Here is a 20,405-nt window from a genome sequence, read left to right as displayed (position 1 = left end):
GCCTGAGCTCTCCAACAACCTCCGATCTGTTGCAGCGGCAAACTAGATCTGAGGTAGGACAGAGAGCATCATGGGATAGGGTCCTGGCCTCGAGCTACTCTGAGATCTTCAGCTAGTAAAGCAGCCGACTCGGAGCCGATGGATCGGCTCCTAACCCATGTGTAAGAATGAACAGCGAGACTGAACAACATTACATTGTAGATTCCAACAGCAGACCAAATGTACAAGTCAACCTTTCTGAATGGTGGAGAAAAAAATTCTGAGGATTGTACATGCAGACGTCCCTTTTATGGCTGATGTTCCCTGAGCCCATGTGCGACATCTCATGTACAGGCAGTAGCTTGAATCTTTTGAATACAAGCTGGACGTTGGGTTGATAGCAGAATATAACCCTGTGTAAAGAATACTGCAACAGTGAATAAAAGGACAGCTGGTAAATACCGAAGAATTCAGTACAGCTGAGCAGTATGATGCTCATACATCTGCCTATACACCCCTATGCCTATGAGCTGCGGTCACATGTTGGCTATATGACCTAGGAATGGTTAAGCTTTAGTACCACAGCCGGATGTCAGCAGTGATGACCCATTTGTTTGGAATACTGCAACAATTATTTCAGTCAGGACATCATGTTTTTTTCAGGGGGGACTAGCTTCCCTGCACTCCTATACTGTTTGCTAATTAATTATACAAACTTTGAGAACACACAGTAACAAGGAAAGAGCATGTTTTCCAGTCTCTCTGTTAATGCAATCTCACACAGCATTTCATTTTTTTTTTGTCAAATTAAGTAGGCGTGAAAGCTGGCAAGATTTAGAACAGATTAATTTAGCCAGACTCGTATACTAATGCTCAGATCATGCAAACTTGTGGGCAAGTGGAAAGCTTCATTACTCCATAAGCTCTACAGTCTTAGAAGCAATACAGCTATAATATGTGACTGTTCACTATTGACTAAATGGGTCCATTTAATCAAGTTTCAGTTTTACTGAACTTGTTAAAAATAAGAAGTTATGTACTTACCATAACCTGGCATCTATGTTGCCCATTTTCATTACTCCTCACCTATGGGTCTAGGATCCGATCCTCGGATCCGACTTGGCCGCTTTCTACAAGACGTCAGATCCAAGCCTTATGTTCCTCCCTTTACCCATACTGCCCTAGTCCATCAAATGACTGAGTTTGTTGCCCTACTTGTCAGTCACCCATACAACCTACAAAAGAACCTACTAAGCAAATCCTGATCAGGCTCAAACCAGGAACGTAACGGTCCCTATGACATCTAGAAGTCCTTCTAGGACCATTGGTCAGGGGATGGTTGGGACAGCAGGTGAGGAAGAATGAAAATGGACAACACAGATAAGTGCATAACTTCTAAATCTTATGTTGTCTTTTTCATTCTTTATCACCTACGGGTCAAAGTCTCCAGCTACATAACTTTTTGGTGACCCTTACGGAAGGACATGCCGGAGCACTGTCAAACTAAAGGAAGCTCTGTTTCTAGACATATCTAATTTGTAGTGTGTAACAAAGGCACAGGTCTTTGACCAAGTAGCTGCAAGCACAAATATCATCAATTGTAGCTCTTGAAGAAAAAGCAGCTGAAGTTGCCATAGATCTAGTAGCAGTACAAGGCAATTCCAAACCTTTTTGAGAGCAAATCCGTGAAATACAACTCCTAATCCATCCGGCCAAAATAACTTTAGAAATCGTCTGAACCAGATGACTGGGAAAAAAGGCCAAAAAATGCTGGTCAGATTTCCTATGCTGTTTCGTTCTGTGAAGACAGAAATGTAACTATCTATGAACATCAAAAAAATAATGTGTGTATTCATCCTTGTTGGAAAAATTGGGGAAAAAATGGGTGTTGAATGAACTGATTGATATTAGATTCTGTAGCTACCTTGGATATAAAGGAAAGATTCATTCATAATGCCACTCTCTTCTTATGAAAGATGATATAAGGAGGCATCGCTGATGAGGTTTAATATCAAATGACTGAAAATCAAAAGACTGAATCCCAAAAAAAACTGGAGTTGGTATATATATATATATATATATATATATATATATATATATATATATATATATAAAATGAAATTTAGCAGGGTAGGGGGCTTTGCCCCTTGCATTAAAAATGTATTCAATACTTTGAATTTTCAGTCATTTGATAGTAAACCTCGCTGATAAGGCCTGTAATTAAGAGACTCTCTTTGTCGATATAATGGCTAACAGGATCGTTTTCCAAGACAAATATTTCAAATTGCAGCTGTTTGCTGGTTCAAAGGGCTTTTAAGTCAACCCCTGGAGGATTATCATGAGATACCAAGGAGGGAAAGGACCCCTTTTGGGTGGTCTAAGAAGGAAGTTTCCTTTCATAAAGACCTTACATAATTGTGAAGCAGACAGAAAAGAAAGCTCATTCCCTGTGTGAAAATTGGATATTGCAGCTAACTGCAATTTAATGGTAAAAAAATAGCTCCCTCTCTGAAAAAAGTAATGAGAAAAAGAATGATGGTTGGAATAGGAGGTGAAAGGGGATCAATGTCATCTTTGGAAGCCCATTAGTGGAAGACTTCTGGAAGGCTAAAATAATGTCACGGACTTGGGAGGCAAGCCTGGACTGTCTTATTATCACTGGAACTGGAGAAACCATGCTGTCAGTTAGACGGCATTCAGATTGGGATGCTAGGATTCTGAAGGGTGAGACAGGAGATCCTGACTGGGCTCCAGAATCCATGGAGGAAATTTGAGATGAGACCATAGGAAGGGAAACCACACCTGAAAAGGCCAGAAGGGGGCAATGAGGATGACTGAGCACTTCAGCCTGCTTGCTTCCTGTAGAAACCTGGGAATCAAAGAAAGAGGAGGATAAGCATAAAGTAGACTGGGGGGGGGGGTCAATAGTGAACTTGAGCATCCCTTGGTGACTCCTCCTGGGGAGATCAGAGAGAAGAACGTGCTGCACTTGCTTTTGAGGGGAGAAGCAAATAGGTCACAGCAAGGTTGGCCCCAACAGCTGAAAATTGTGTTCGCTACTGACTGATTGAGGGACCACTCATGAGGAATCAGAATGGACCTGCTGAGTCTGTCTGCCAGCATGTTGGACTTCCCTGGTATGAGTGTTGCAACTAGAAAACTGTCTGAAGAGATCACTCATTCCCAGACCCTCATGGCCTCACTGCATAATGGGTATGATTAGGTTCCTCCTTGTTTGTTGATGTACCAGACTAATGACATGTTCTCTGTATGAATAGTAATCGTCCCCAGACAGAGATCGTCCTGTAGGGCTTGCAATGAAAATAGGATTGCTCATCCCAAGGACATTGACATGCAAATTGGTCTCAGAGTGGGACGATGTGTCTTGGGCCATCTTTCCCTTGTAATGCCCCCCACCCCAACTGGGAAGCGTCCACGGTCACAGTGACTATTGGAGAGGGGACAATGAATGACCTGCCCAATAAGAGATCCTCTAATTGTGTCCACCACTGGATAAGACGTTTGCAAATTGGTGTTTTATGGCAATAGAGACTGGTAAAGAACTGACGACTGCACTGCCAGGGTTGACTGAAGTATTCACAAGAAAATACCTGGCTAAGGGGACTAGAATGATGGCAGCTGACATCGATCCAAGAGCCTTCAACACCAATCTTACAGGAGGAGATGGATGGGATAATATGTCCAGTACCCAGGTTTCTCAATGACGTGATTCGGTGCAGAAGAAGCAAAGCTATTTCATGTCTGGTATTCAGTTGAGTTCCTATAAACTCTAAATTCTGAACTGGAGTTAGCTTATATTTAGTCAGGTTTATGGTTATTCCCAGGGAGCTCAAGATCTGCAGTAAACAATCCTTGGCTTGAAAGAGTTGATGCCTGGTTGGGGCAGTAAGCAGCCAATTGTCTAGGCAGGGGAAACACCTGGAATCCTTTGATCCTCGGGTAAGCTGCAATGACTGCCATGCATTTGGTGGACACACGGGGGGGGGGGGGGCTGTGGTACGTCCAAAGGGCAGTGCTCTGAATTGGAAATAAATGGCACCCAGCTGGAAGTGCTGGTGTCCCCTGGATCACCTATTTTGAGGGGGTAGTACGCATCCTGGATATCTATGGAGCACATCCAGTTGTCCGTGCATAGAAGATTTAAAATGGACTGGATCATAACCAATCGGAACTTGGACTTCTTTACGTACCGATTTAGACTGCTTAGATCCAGAATTGGTCTTGGGTCTCCTATTTTTCTTCAGCACCAAAAAGAAGCGGGAGCAAGTTCTGAATCCTTTCTGTTCTGTCACAACCTTTTGGATGACTTTTTGCAACATCTTTTGCACTTCTTGAGCTACATACTCCCTCTGACTGGAACATCCCGGAGTTTCCTCCTTGGTCCTGGATAAGACAGGGAATACAACAGCCTCTGGATATTGTACTTAGCACCCAGTCATTGTCTGCAATGTTTGTCCAGGCATCCAGGTGCAAGGAAAATGACCCCTGACTGCCTCCAGAGATGGACAGTGAGGCAGCGCTTCAGGAGCATTGATAAGGCCAGTCAAAAAAAATAATCTCTAAAGCCCTGATTATGCAGCCCCCCTCTGCACCTGGGATGACATCTACCATTGAAACCTCCTTCTCCGCCTCTGGAAGAGATATCTCCCTGCGAGTCCTGGAAAGGTCCCTGAGATTTACTGAACCATATCTTCTTACTACTTTGCTGTTTCCTGGAAAATGTATGCGGAGGAGTAGAAAACTTGACTCCAACAGCAGACAGGGTCTTTCCTTTCTGCTTGTTGCAGGTAAGAGTTTCTTTTACTGATGGACCAAACAAGGAGGAGCCATCAAAGGGGGCATTAATGAAAGTCATCTGAAAGAGTTCAACAAAACTGCAAAGCCTCATCCAGGCATGACACCTTACTGCTATGCCTGATCCAGCTGCTTGAGAGGTTCCTTCCACTGTATGGGAAATAAGCCTCATCGAAGAATTTGTAACAGAAGACAGAGTGGCCAGCTGTGGAGAAACCTTCTTGAGGTTCTCCGCCAACATGGTCTCAGCTACAGACTTTGACAGCTACTCGATCATATAAATCTGCAAATGGGTGAAGTGTGCCAGGTAATTTATTGACCTCAGTGCAAAGGTAGCTGAGGTGTAGATGCGCTTTCTGAATCTGTCCATCGCTCTGGACTACTTGTTCGTTAGCTGGACAGTGGAGCTTTGTTGTGCTAGCTCCTTCTTCACAGTTGCTGCCACAACCACGGCATCCAATGCAATGCCCTTGCCCCAATGTAGTCAGTCTGCATGGTGGGAAAGAAACTTATCAGGACATTTGGGGAAAGGCTTGACAGTGTCCAGTTCCTTCCATGCCTGGTAGAAGACAAGATCGATAAGCTTATCCGCCTGTGGTGGGGGTCATCCAAGGTGGATGGGTCAGCCTCCAACACCTCCAGGAATTCAGACTCGTCAAGAGAAGGATTTTGGGAGTACAAACCACCTTTCTGCTTAAGGATTTCCATGATGCCCCCCAAAGGGAACATTGTCAGGTGGTGATCAGGGGGATCCCTTCTCCATCAAAGACGGTGTCCTCCATGAGAGACTCCATTGGGGAGTCTACATGTCTCTTCTTGGGCATAATCTTCCAAGGAACCTCCCCCATTGGGTGTTCCAGGGAGGTGTCTGAAGAGGTGGGGAATCCCTGTGGGGAGCGTGACCAGAAGCTTTCTGGAACCGACTGACCTGAAGAAGCAGTGATGATGGGCTCAGAGCTCAAAGCCTATGAAAGATGAGGGGTAGGACCAGAGACTCGAAAGAACAGTTCCTTAGGAATAGAGACGGCCCTTTCTATGATATGGAAGGCTGACAGACCCAGAGAAAAATCTCTCCCCTTCCTTGGGGCCAAAGCAGCAAAGGAAGGAAAGTGGTGGGTGGCCCCAGAACCACCCCGACCGGAGAGAGTCGGATCAGAGCTGTCAAGGGCTGAGGCACTCAGGGGAAGGGACAGATTCAAAAAAGTAGGAGCCAAACCCTGCCCTTGGACCCGGTGCAGACATCTCAGATCACAAGCCCGCTCTGATCAGAAGACAATGGAACAGGACTGGTTAGGGTAACCATTGGATCAGAGGGAGGGTGCTTCCTCGGATCTGAATTGGGATCTCTTGGGGATCTAGGATCCTTGGGCTCCAAAACCAGGCATCAGATTTGAGAAAGAGATGATCTTTTTCTAGTAGAACAACTCACAGATATGGTAGGGGGTGGAGCTGGAATGACCCCCACCTGAATTTGAGCTCTCACAAATCTCTGCATCATCTTGTCCACATCAGATTCCGAGTAACTACCGAAGGACTTAGATGAGACTGAAGAAGGTGGTTTAGAAGGTTTGGTGGGAGTCTGAAAATTTTGAAAGGCAGAGTTGGTGACACTGGCTTTAATGCTACAACTGCAGTATGGCCTCTGGACATCAAATTGGAGGACCTAGAATCCCAAGACACAGGCAAGCTGGATTAAAGAGCTGGTCATCGTGGTCGAAACCATCGGATCTAAGGTGGGTATGGGATCCAAGGCAGGCCTGATGATAGCTATTGAAACCGTGACTGTAGGATCTGAAACTTTCTTAGATTTGGCTGTCGGCTCCAAGGAGGAGGATAATGACTTGTGAGGTCTCTTCCTTGGCTCTGAAACCAGCTGCAAAGGTTCAGTGGGGTTTCAGGCCCAGCCAGCAATAATCCCTTCAAAATAAGCTTATATTGATCCAAGAGAGCTCTTGGAGTAAAAGTACTGCAGCAGCATACGCACTTCTTATGGGCATTGGAGTTTGGGAACTTATGCCCACAAGAAGAAGTGCACGTCTTGAATTTGGTCGGCTTCTCAGGCTTGTCCAACCTTTTAAAATCAAATTACTGTACTAAACAGTATTTTACTTAAAGTCTTAAGCTAAGTACAACTATAAACTATAAATCTTTTAATTTTAAATTTTTAATTTTAAACTTTTAGCTTTTTAACTTTTAAACTACCATGTTGTCACGCCAAAGGTACACTGACTAACTGCATAATATATATAAACCAGTTAAAACTTATCAACCTTAACAACTCTAAAGGAATTAGACACACAAACAGAAAAATGATATAAAGGGGGAATCTAAGTCACTAATGCTAACGAAAGCTAAGGGAGGAGTAGAAAAACTACTACTGTAAGGAAAAATTCACCAAAGGTGAAAAACACTTATTGTTTTGACAATTAAATGAAGAGGCTGGATCTTCTGTTCTTGCTGCTATGGTGGCAAACAAGATCTGAGGAGTTGGGATGGACTAGGGCATTATGGGTAAAGGGCGGAGCATGAGGCTTGGATCCGAAGTCTTGTAGAAAGCAGCCAAGTTGGATCAGAGGATCGGATCCTAGACCCATAGGTGAGGAAGAATGAAAAGGACATCAGATCTGTATGTTCCAGGCTACTGCAGGGACAATCACAAGTACAGCATGCCTCAGTGTGCCGTTTCAAACATATCAAAGAGAATAATGTCAGCTTGCTGACAATATAATGACACCTGCAGCAGCAGAGGATGGCGAGAACAGTTTTAGAAAGTTTAATGTTAATTTCTGTAATAGTATTTTTTTTGTAATTCACACTATAACTTTTTGTACTTATGTAAACTGTTGTGTTGTTCATGTGCGACCTGGGCTGGGCCTGAAATGGGTCAGTGCCTTACCCCAGTAGACAAATTTTACTGGCAGTAAAATAAATATTTGGAAAAAATGGGCAGAATAGTGGCAGTTGAGCTTCACTTCAGGTAAATAAAAATTATTATACTTGGTCTACAACAATCTTGGAATGAAGAATCAACTGAGAGAAAAATCAGCTGGTGGAAGTAATGGCAAAAGAACAAAAATGGGATTTGAGGGTGCTGATCAAACCAAATCAGGACTACCAGAACCAGAGTAAGAAGGCAGAGGCAGTGGCAAACAGCATGATGGGATGACAGGTTCCAGAAGCAAAGAAGTAATGCTTCTGAGCTACTTGGCTCTAGTCAGGTCATATCAAAAGTACTGTGTGTAGTTCTGGAGGCCATCCGAGAAAACAAAAATCACACTGCTTGAAGAAATCCAGAGGAAAAGCAGCCGGAAGGTGCATTATATGTAAAGAAATTATATGACCAAAACTGGGGGAGCTAGAGCCTTTCTTATTGGAAGCCAGAACAGCTGGGGCATATGATATGCACATCATGTCAGGCAGATGTGAATGGGTCATAATGAATACAAAGGACCAAATGGGGAAGAGGGGTCACAGATGGCAGATTGTAGGGACTAACTTACTCACTAGACCTCTGAAAGTACGCCTTCACACAGCATGGTGGCTCATGGAATAAAACTACTAGAATAGGTGGTGGTGGGGATCTACAGTTATTTAACACGGCAGAGGACAGGTGGAGAAAGGATGAAGGGAGAAGGCAGGGATGGAGGAAGTAAAATGCTAAATGCAAATAAATGTCAGACTATACAGGCTTACTGTCCCCTTCCACCATCAAGCAAATTGAATTTAATATTAGTGCTGTAGAAGCTCTCATAGGTGCCTTTAATGCACTCAGAATACCTCAAAACAGCATCTAAGTGGAACCAAAATCAACTCCTTTAGGTGCACAGTCTGAGATACCTGAAGATGGGATACAACACTAAGCTTTATTGCAGGAACAGCACTGTTTTCTGAACTAGGAGCTACATAGAAAGACTGTCTAGCTTTAAAAGTCTAGTACATTAAAACCATCTGAGCCATCTGTGTACAGTCTGGATTAAGTTGGCCTGGAATGACTTGACTTTCTGTAGCACTTTGAAGCAACAAATTGCATAAAAAAGATTCAAGAAATCCAAGAAACAGCAAGCAGCTACCTCATCAAGGCCTTTAGATAGTGTCAGCAGAAGAACTTAAAATAGGAGTAGTATTTGCTTTTTACAACTGGTGCATAACAGTGAACTGCTACTGAATGGAATATATTTCTGTCCAATCGTCATCTGTATGCCAGGGACTCTCTGCCAATTCAGCTTCATCTCAGAATAGAAAGGGCTTGAATATTGTGTCCAGCTAAAAGTATTTGAGGGATGGACCCCCCCACTGCCATTTCTTCAGCCTTTTAGAATTATTCCTGGTACCCAAGAATCCATTTGTTTCAATAAATACAGGAAACAGATGCATTGCCTGCTATTTTAGGGGGATAGTCAAGGTGGGGAGGAGAGAGTGCTTAGGTAGTCATGCACTCTTTTTGGACTGGGAACAGCCCTGGGAGGCATTTCACCTCTTTTTCTCCCTCTAAAAAACCTTTGCCCTATAAATAATTTATACTACTACTTTCCCATATCTCTCTCATTCTTATTTCTACCACGTTTTAAACTCCATTTTTACTTTATTCCAACAGTTTCCAGTCAATGAATACGATATAACTGGTGAAAAAAAAAAAAGTGTCCAGTTCCAAGGAATGAGACAAAAATTACTAAAACTGTCTTTATTGGTACATCTGGTTAAGCGCTTTCATCTATCCTCCATAGACTTCATCAGAACACCTATTCTCAAACTAACAGACTTTAAATAATACTAATTAATTCAAATTATCCAATCCTGTAGCTCACCAATTGGATCTCATGAATATTAATTTCATGGATACTAAATAGTTCATCCTAAAGTACAGTTTTGTACCTACCATAAATGTAGATGTTTGAGTGTACACCCTGCTGCAGTCATCACACTTGGGTTATCCTGTCGTCAGGCAGTCCCGCAGTCGGCCTGAATTCCAAAGTCTTGGTCCGGCGTCGGTTGCTGTCACTTCTTCCCTGACGTCAGTGCGCCAGGGGTATAAATGATGCATCCAACGCCATTTTCTTCAGTTTTTCTTGCCCCAGATGTCAGGTGCCCCCAAAAAGGTGGTCAGTAATTAGTACCAATCTAAAAAATTTAGTACAAACACAGCATCCCTCCAGCTATAAGCAAATACATCAGAAAGGTATTGTAAAGATTTAGTTAGGTCATAGGGGATGGAGGGAGGGTAACCTGGACTGCAGCAGGGTGTACACTCGAACATCTACATTTATGGTAGGTACAAAACTGTACTATGTTCATTTTGTTACCCTGCTGCAGTCATCACACTTGGGTAGAATCCCAAAGCTAAGGATGGGAGGAGGAGTCAAAGAGGGTTAGAGGAGGCTAGAAGGCCCTGCAGAACTGCAGTGGCGAAGCCAGCTCTAGTCTTAGAGTAAAGTGGTAAGTGGTAGTGTTTGATGAAGGTGTGTACTGAACTCCAAGTTGCAGCTTCCAAAATATCCTTGGTTGGCACCCCCCTGAGGAAGGCTGTAGATGTAGCTGCTGCCCTGGTAGAGTGGGGCCTTATGGTAGCAGGAACTGGTTTTCCATGATGGGTATAGCAAAAATGAATGCAATGTCCTATCCATTTAGAAATGGTCTGTTTTGATATAGCCTTCCCTTTTGAAGCTGCAGCATACGATACAAAGAGTTGGTCACATTTTCTGAAAACCTTAGTTTTATCCATGATATAAACTTTAGATCAGCAGAGAAAGCTGGTTCAAAAGGAGGTAGCGTAAGTTTTTCCAGAACAAAGTTGAGGTCCCAGGTTGGTGCAGGTGCTCTCCTGGGGGGGCCTAATGTTTTTGGCCCCTCTGAGAAACTGTCTTAGAAGCAGATGTGAAAATAAGGGTGGATCCGTGTTATAGTGGGCTGAAATAGCTAAGGCGTGGATTTTAACAGATGAAAAAGAAAGTCCTTTGTGCAACATGCTCAGTTAAATACTGTAGAATCTGAGGCAGGTGAGGCTGAAGGGTATTTTGGCCTTTAGCCTGGTTCCAGGCGCAAAACCTTTTCCATTTGTCCAAGTAGGCCTTCCTGGTGCTGGGCCTCCTAGCTTCCAGAATAACATCCATAACTGCTTGAGGAAGAGGAGCCTGCTGGTTGCTTAGGTGATTTGCCATGCAGCCAAATTTAAGGTTTTGAGCTGGCTGTGTAGAATCTGATTGTCTTGCTGTGTGAGCAAATGAGCAATTTGTGGTAAAATCCAAGGTGGGTCCTGGGCCATATTCCTTAATAGTGGATACCAGTGCTGGCGTGGCCAGTCTGGGACTATGAGTATCATTCTGGGTCTCTCCTTCCTGACTTTCAGAAGCACCTTTGAGAGAAGGGGCAATGGAGGGAAGGCATATACTGTCAGGTTTTTCCAACTGAATGAGAGTGTGTCCACTTTCCAAGCTTGATGGTGGTGTCTCCTTGTACAAAATTTTATTAGCTGATAGTTTTGGGGGCTGGCAAACAGGTCTATGTCTGGGTGGCCCCATTTTTGAGTTATCATTGCAAATACTTGAGGATGCAGTTTCCACTCGTGGGGATCCATGATGTTTCTGCTGAGGTAGTCTGCCAATGTGTTCTTTTTTCCTGGCAGGAAGTGAGCTTGTAGCTGAACTTGGTAAGCCAGTGCTGTGTTCCACAAGGTCATTGCTTGCCTGCATAGAGGGTAGGAGTGTGTACCCCCTTGCTTGTTTATGCACCACATTACTGTGGTGTTGTCCGTCCTTATTGTAAGCTGTCCTGGATGCAAGAGGTTCTTGAAGGCTGTCAGGGCATTCTGTACAGCTAGCATCTCTTTTTGATTGATGTGCAGATTCCTTTGATCTGCAGTCCATATGCCTTGAACGCACTGTCCTGCCATGTGTACCCCCCAGGCATAGTCCGATGCATCTGTTGTCATAGTTTGCCTGGCTGGGGACAAGGTGAAAGGCTGACCCTTGTTGAGGTGACATGCCTGTGACCACCATAGAAACTCTTGTTGAAGGCAGGGAATGAGAGATATCATTGTGTCCAAGCTGTGGCTGTGTTGAGAGACCATACGCTTTTTAGGTACCACTGTAATTTCCTCATATGCAGCTTTGCAAATGGTATTAGTATGCAAGATGCCATGAAGCCCAAGGCCTGCAGCATTTTTCTTGCAGGGAGTTGGGTCTTTGTTGCCATTGTTTTGAAATATTGAGTCAGTTGTAGTTGTTTGTCTGGTGTCAGATAAGCCTTCTGGGCTGTTGTATTCAAGCTGGCACCCAGGAATGTCATATTTTGTGAGGGTACTAGTCTTGATTTCTTTTCGTTTACTGTGTACCTAGGCAACTTAGAAGATGTTTTACAAAGGCCAGATGTTGTAAGAGGATGTCCTTGCTTTCTGCTTGGATGAGGCAGTCGTCCAGGTATGGGTATATTTGAATTCCTCTTTGTCTGCAGTATGCAATTACTGGTGCCAGGCATTTTGTGAAAACCCTGGGCGCAGTGGAGAAGCGGTAATGGGTTGAACCTGCAATGAAACGGAGGTATCTTCTGCAATTTTGTCTGATAGAGACATGCAGGTATGCCGCCTTGAGGTCCAACGTTACTAGCCATGCTTTCTTGCCCAACATGGGAAGGAGCTGCTGTAGTGTTAGCATCTTGAATTTGGGTACTTGTAAGAAAGTGTTTAGAATTGAAAGGTCCAGAATTGGCCTTCAGGCATTGTCCTTTCTGGGGACTAGAGGTACCAGTTGAATGGCTCTCATGTCCATGAGGAGCTGTAATTTGTTTTTGTGCCTCTGCCCATTGATTTTGTGGCAGGTTTGGCATTCCTCTTTTCGTTGGCAAGGTGTGGAAATGGAATCTGTATCCTTGTGAAATTATGTCTAGGACCCATTTGTCCTTTGTGACGATGCGCCAGTTGTCTGCAAAAAGTGCTAATTTTCCTCCCAAGGGAGCTGCCAAGAGGGTCTTGCCTGGCCATATGAGGTTTAAGTCATTGAGTTTGCCTTCTAGTAGTTTGGGGCCTGTCTTCTCCTCCTTTCTGTGTTGCAGTGCCCCATTGTCGAGGTTTGTGGTTGACCTCTGCCTCTTGGACGTCTGTATTTACCCCTCTGTGGTCTGTCAGTAGCTGGAAAGGACCAACTTTTTGTTGGCCAATTTCTGCTGAAGCGAGGGGGCTGAACCTGTAAAAAATCTTTGACCGTCTGCATAGATTTTGCCTTATCCTCCATTTTCTTTAAGACGACTTCTGCTTCAACTCCAAATAGGACATCCTGCTGTAAGGGAGTATCTAGTAGCTTTGCTTTAACACGATCAGGCAGAGTTTGTTCCTTTAACCAAGCATGCCTACGTATAACAGACCCAGTAACAGCTGCTCTACAGGAAGCTTCCAAGGAATCAAATCCACATTGTAAAATATGTTTGCCCACCTGTTCAGCTGCATGCAACAGATCCTGCATTTCCTTCAATTCAGACTGTTGAGGAAGTGTGCTCATTTTTTGTCTTATTTGAGACATTAGAAATTGCTGGTATTTTTAGCATGTGAAATTGAAAATTTAGTGCTCTCATAGCTAGAGTGGCTGAGGTGTAAACCTTTTTCCCCCCACCTGTCTAGTGCTCTGGAGTCCCTTTCAGAGGGTACGGGATTTTTTGCCATAGAAGCCTTAGCCCCTTTGGGACCCTGGGAGATAGTCTCTGGGTCAGCAACAGGGCTTTTATAAAGGAATTTGTGGGAGTCAGGCACTCTATCATCTGTCTGGTTTGGCTGGAGCAGGAGGCAGAGAATCTGGATTTAAACTAGATTCTAAGTAAACATCATCCACAATGTCTAACACTGGGGGGATAGCAAGAGGCCTGTGCTGGGGGAGTAAAAGAAACTCTCTGAGCCTTTTCTTTGAGTCAGAGTAGTCCTGACCTTCCCAGTGAAAATGTTCCCTCATAGTGTGTAAAGTTTCCCCAAAGGAGTAGTCTTCAGGGGGAGAAGCTGAGGGAATGGAATCCTCAGCATCAGAATCTTCATAAGGGGGAAAGGAGTAATCTTGTTCCTCAGAGGAGCCTGAGGAAATGCACACTTGATCACAGGAGGCATAATCTTCCTCTTGTCTAGGCCTTTTGTCGGGGGGGTTCGGAACCCCTGATTAAAGAGATCAAATCTTCAGCCATTTTAGGCATCTGTTTCTTAGGCATGGGGCCTTGAACAGGAGAGTAAAGTGCAGTCTTTTTAGGTTTAAGAGAAGTCTTAAGCTTAGGATATGTTTTTATAGTGAGCATCGTCGGTCTGAAGACACCTTCAGAAACCGAAGGTGTTTCTGCAGCACCGACATCTCTTTCTGCAATGTCGTCGGTAGGGCCTAAAGAAAATGGCTGCGTCGGCCTAGCACTCTCCGCCAAAGGATCCGAAGCGGTCTCGGGTTGCAATTCTGCGGTAGCCAGGGGCTGCGTAGGCACCTCACTGAGAACCGGTGAACCAGAGACCGGCCCAGCCGAGGCCTCGGAGTCTGGCTTGGGTCTAGGCTGCCTGTCCTTATCCTTGCATTTTTTTGTGCATGCCGGTAGTCGGTTGCTCCGACGGCATGGTGTAGTTAAATTTTCTACCAAAGTAGTGTCATGCGAAATCAAAGTGTCGTTTTATAGTATGCTTATTGAACCTAGCACAAAAGTGACAACCAGTGACGTCGTGGTCTGGGCCTAGGCAAGGTATACAATAAGAATGAAAATCCTTATGAGGTATTTGCTTTCCACAAGAAATACAATTGTTAACTTTTTCTGATATCAGTCTGAGGCAAGAAAAGTTTCCCCAATGGGGTACTTAGCTTTATTGAAGACTTCGGATCTGAAGTTCGACTTTGAAAATCTCAGGAGTCGGCCGACCGGCACTTGTGAACTGCTTCTGCTTCGGGCACCGTGTGGCAAGAAAGACTGAAGAAAATGGCGTCGGATGCATCATTTATACCTCTGGCGCACTGACGTCAGGGAAGAAGCGACAGCAACCGACGCCGGACCAAGACTTTGGAATTCAGGCCGACTGCGGGACCGCCTGACAACAGGATGACTGCAGCAGGGTAACACGATGAACATCCATATATTCTCCTAAAAACAACAGCCACAAAAAGTCATAAAGGACATAATAACATGACTGAACTGTTATATTACAGTTTATATATAATAAAAACTCATAAAAAATCCATGATAAAATATTGTGTTATAAAAACGGGAATAAAATAAAACTGAAAATGTTAAAAATACAATTTAATTGTGTCGCTCAATAAACACACACACTGCGGGAAATTTGTAAGTCAATAATTACACTAAACTAGTAACAATACCTGTACAGAATTTGATGTTGCTTTTATCTTACCCTTTCTAAGCCCTTAACAGGGGCTTAGTGGGAATACAATCATTTAACCTGGGGTAGGTGGCTGCATTTAATAATATTTGCCACTTCACTTCTCTTTCCCCCAATATACCTTTCATATCACCTCCTCTTGGATTAATCTTTGCACACTCTAAAATTGCAAACTTGAAGGTATTACAAGTCTCACCATTCCTAATGTGTCTTTTTATAGGGCATTATTGGTATCTTGTTTTCTGATACAATAAAGATGGTCATATATTCGACTGCTTCTTAACCTTCTTTCAGTTTTTCCTACGTAGAAACACGGACAATTTGTACAGATAGCTAAATAAATCACAAACTGAGTCTGGCAATTGCCCTTTTTAAACCTAACTACTGTTTTATTAATATTGTCTATAGTGTGGATGTTCTCCTCATATATGACAACACTGATTACAGTGTCCACATTTGCTAGTACCTGCAGTGGTTGTATCACTATTTTTCTCACTATTTTGAAATTTCACTTTATTCCACTCAGTAGCTATCTCTTCTGAAGTAATTTGTTTCCCTAATATCTCTTGAATCATCTCCATCATGCAGTCATTTAATTCCTCTTTTTAACAGACAAGTAGGAAAGACCTTGTGTCTCATTTTTATATCACTACCATGCATCTTTATCTTAGTTTTTCTTTGTTAATTTTTTTTAATTGGTGAATGCTCTGATGTAGTTATTGGACATGACTCAAAGCTTTCAATTAAACATACATGCTCATGTGATATCTAATTTCTATCCAGTCTTGCCCAATTGTATCTTGGGGAATATTATATAAATTTTGAGTTCCTGTTAATAAATCCACATATTCCATACCTGTAATTATTATATACTTTAGAAATCTAACCCCTTTTGTTACAATTTCCCTTCTAGGTCTTTCTGATACAGCCTGACTATTGTAAATCGGGTTCCATTTCCCATTCAAATACTAGTTCCCATTGAAAACTTATTGCAGTTATTGTCTTTTTTCCTATTCTATCACTACTGGAGCCACTCTTGCAATAATTCATAATATTCCTCTTATCTGCTGCACTTGATGCCCTGCAAAATGTCCATTCTGAAATCCTCTGTCAAATTCACCTGGTCATTTGTATCCAAATGTATGTCCTGTAATATCATTTGCACCCTACATTCCTTAATATAATTCAATACTATTTTTTGCCTATATCTGCAAGGATATTTTGCATTCCCTGTTAATGCTGACAGCAGCTATTTTGATAAACTGTTACTTCCACAAATTATATATGACAGTTCTGCTGAATATATGTTTCCAGCTTGTAGCTTACATGCATATAGTGGTGACTGGCGGACTGATCTTCTATGTAGATGCTTCCTCTCATCTCTGTTTAAACCCGTCACATTTCCTCTGACTTTTCACTTCAGTAAAACACTCAAGAAATAAGTTTCAGCAAACAAAAGAAACTGCAATCCCTTTCCAAAAAGAAGTTTACTTCCCCCCTTCATAGCAGCAGCTGCCCCAAGCTAATGGCTGCACCCACATTACCTATTCTAAAATTAGGATTTTATTTATTTATTACATTTGTTTACCGGGTAATGTCCAGCTGGGCCAGAAGCCCGCTTTCAGCAGAGACCGGGGAGAAAAGCTCCATCAAATAGTTAACAATACAACACAGGACAACATTCAGTATACAATACACAGCACAGTATGACAGAGTACAAAATTCAGAATAGAGTCATTTACTGTGTACAAGTACAAAAGTAATTATGCTAAAGTTATAAACAGTTAAGTTAATAAGCTTGAACAAGTTTTTTGTAGTAGAGAGAAGCTAAAGATTTGCTGTTTCATAGTTAGAAGATTGGGGAAAGAGAGAACAACCTGAGAAAAGTTTCTTACCTCATGACAGAATATAGCTAGATATGCTTTTAGGATAAGGTTGGAGTCAGAGATATCATACTGTAGTGCTTAATCTGAGATGGTTCAAGAGCATAACCAGTGATTAGTCAGGTGTGCTTTTACAACTTTTTAAAATTTGTGACTGTCTGGATTTTTTAGAACGTATTGGGGTAACAAGTTCCAGGTTTTGGCTATTTTGTTAGAATACAGTGTCTCTTCATAGCAGTTGTGGGATTTAGTTATTTTTTAGAATTAATTTATCAGAGGATCTAAGGGACTTATTGTTTATGATGGCTTGAACTAGGTCAATGAAAGCTGGGCAATTATTGGATTTATGGATGATATTAAGGCCAATGGTTAGTTGGTGGGAAGTTCAATCCAGTTGAGTTGGTGAAGGCCAGAAGAGTGATGAGTTTTATGTGATACATTAATGGCAGACTTGGCTATTTTGTTGTAGCAGGCCTCTAAGTTGTTCAGGTCAGATTTGCACAGGCTGGTAAAGATATGGAAGCCATAAAGTAGTGTGGATAGTAGGTGGGATCTGGCTGTGGATAGTCTGGCATTATTGGTGAAGTATGATGTGGCCCTGAAGAGGGAGCCACATTTTATGTGAAGGTTTTAAACTTGTTATAACTATTTGTTTATTGAATTTCAGACAGTCATCTATTGCTACATCAAGAAACTTAGTGTGATTGACAGGTTCAATCTTAGTGCCATTAGAGGAGTAGATGGTGAGAGGTGGTAGGTTATTTTTAGCTTTTGTAGTATTAACTATCATTAACTTAGTTTTTTTGGATTGAGTATGAGATGGTGGTTGGGTGAGGTAGTTTTCCATACCTTGAAAAGATTTTTGTTTTTCCTATAGTTCATGAGGCAAGGGGCAAAGCAGATGAGAGAGGAATCATCTGCATATTGAATGACATAGGCTAGCTGAGTGGGAGTTCTGAGGGTGGTGGAAAATATAATGAAGAGGAGAGGTCCAAGGATGTATCGTTGAGGGACTCCAACAAAGATGGGTAGAAAGGGGGAGACTTTGTTTTCCTATTTGGTAGACTGCCGATGATTGGAAAGATAGCTCTGAAATCAAGGCAGGGATGGCGTACTGATGTTATAGATAGGTAGTTTGTCAAGAAGAATTTGGTGGGATACCGTATCAAAGGCTTTGGACATATCGAGGAAAATTGATGAGATGAGTTGGCCTTTATTTTTGAGCATGTTAACTGTGTTGGTGAAACCTGTAAATGCTGTGTAGATAGTATGTTTTGGTCAGAAGCCATGCTGTGAGTTGGATAAGAGGTTGTTTTTAGGGAATTAGTCAATGACGGTGAATGCGCTTTTCTAATATTTTGGATAGGATAGAGAGAATGGCAATGGGTCAATATTTTGTGAAATCTGTTGAGGGGTCTCTCCTTTGTGCAGGGGGATGATGTGTGACATATTATGTTCCATAGGAATGGAATATATTGTTCAGAGATGGAGCGATTGATAAGCAAGTATACGGGATGGGGAATGGAAGAGGCAGACAGTTTTTGGAATTCGTTGGGGAGTTGGTCGGCTGCAACAGTACAGGGCTTTAATATGCTTGGAAGCTTTTATATGTAGCTGGTTTGTATGGGTGTAAATGAGAAGAGTTAGGGCTAGTTGCAGTAGAGGTGGGCACTGTTAAGGGAGTGTTGGAGTTGCAGCTTATGAAGGAGGTTATTGAATTGATAAAGTGAGTACTGAATTGAGAGGCTATACATTCTGAGGAATTATTGATGAATGGAACTAGTGTTGAGGGCTTACTGGGGTTTAGGAGATAATTAATACTTTGCCAAAATTTCTGGGGGTTTCCTGATGTTTTTGTTGACAAGTTTGGAAGCATATTTTTTGTCTGAATTTGTTTGCTTTTTGGCTTGATTTCTTAACTGCTACTATGTGGGGAGGTTATCTTTAATTTGGAATTTTGGTAGAGAGACCAGGCCTTACCTCTTTGTCTGAGGAGTAGTTTGGTGTCTTCTGTTAGCCAAGGTAGCCATTTGGTTTTGGGACAAATTTTCCTTATGGGAGCTAGGGAATTTAATGTATTGAGGTATGTGCTGTTAAAGTGTTATACTGCTTGGTATCCAGTCGCACTGGTTAAGTAGTGAGTTAAATACATCAGGGAGAAGTTTTTTTCGCTACAGGTGTGTTTGAATGTTGTTGGGTATATGAATCCGTTTCCTGAGAAGACAATTTGGTGAGTGGTGTCTAACACCATCTGGAAGGGAACCTGCTTGGTAGCCTAGGCTGGGTTTGTTAGTATCCAGTCTAGTATGGATTGATTTTTGGAATTTTTATCAATATGTGTCGGTGAGTTAATAGTTTTGGTGAAATTATAGATTTTAATAAAGTTGGAGGGTTTATCACAGGAACATGTAAGCCAGTCAAGGTTGAAGTCCCCTAGGACTATTGTTTCTTGATTGAAGTTATTGGATGTCTGATTAAGGAGAATTTATGTGATAGTTAGGCTGTTTCTGGGGGGTATGTAGGTAGCAATGATTATTATAGTTTTGTGGGAATTGATTTCCAGGCATGTAGCTAATATTTTCATGTTGGAAAGGTCAGGGGGAGTGCAGTTTAATTGGACTAGTTTAAGGCAATATTTGAACAATGACAGCAATGCCTCCACCCCATTTGTTTAAGCTATCATGTCTAACAATGCTATATCCTTGGGGAGAAATTTCATCTTTTACATGGGGCTTTAGCCAGGTCTCAGTTATGACCGCTATGTCTGGAGAGTAGAGGGCTAGGGCAGCATGGAATTCATTCACATTGATTGTAATATTTCTAAGGTTAAAATTACTACTGAGTAGGTCAAACTTACTGGTTTTGGGAAGTGGGGGTGGTATAGAGGTGTAAAGGGTGATAGTTTTTAAGATTTTGGAGGGGAGAATGAAAGCAGAGTGGGTTGGTATGAGCTGGACCTGGATTAGGATGAATGTCTGCTTGGAGCTTAATTTGAGTTAGTGAGTGAAGCAAGAGGCATCCGAGTTTGGATATCGGTCTGTGATATTTGAGGAGAGAGCAGAGGGGAGTATGGGTATATATATATTTGTAGGTGAAGAGAAGTGTGATAGAGTTATTGAAAATCTGTGTGGATATATAAATGTTTAAGTTGGACTAGGGAGTGTGTGAGAGAAAAGTAATGAATGACCTTGAATGTATGAAGGCAAGTGATACAGTTAACTAGGAAGAGAACACAAAGCAGAGAAATAATCATGGTGGAGTAATAATTAAGGCACATGACTGGGTGAGGTAGTGATTAGAAACAGAATAGTAGTTTAAGTTTGGAAGTAAGAGTAGACACTTGTAGATATGTAGAGGAGGGGAAATGAGAGTTGAAGGTAGAGTAGAGACTG

The 20,405-nt window shown here is 42.4% G+C and overlaps 1 protein-coding gene across 1 annotated transcript in view; it reads right to left on the bottom strand.

Moving 5' to 3' along the window:
- Window positions 1-20,405, bottom strand: part of ASPM (assembly factor for spindle microtubules) — a 2,279,206-nt gene that overhangs the window by 19,672 nt on the left and 2,239,129 nt on the right. The gene's annotated exons all lie outside the window — the stretch shown is intronic.

This window comes from Protopterus annectens, chromosome 8.part0 (assembly GCF_019279795.1).
Source record: "Protopterus annectens isolate FY-2018-M chromosome 8.part0, PAN1.0, whole genome shotgun sequence".
Lineage (NCBI taxonomy): Eukaryota > Metazoa > Chordata > Ceratodontiformes > Protopteridae > Protopterus > Protopterus annectens.
This window is presented reverse-complemented; position numbering and strand designations above follow the sequence as displayed.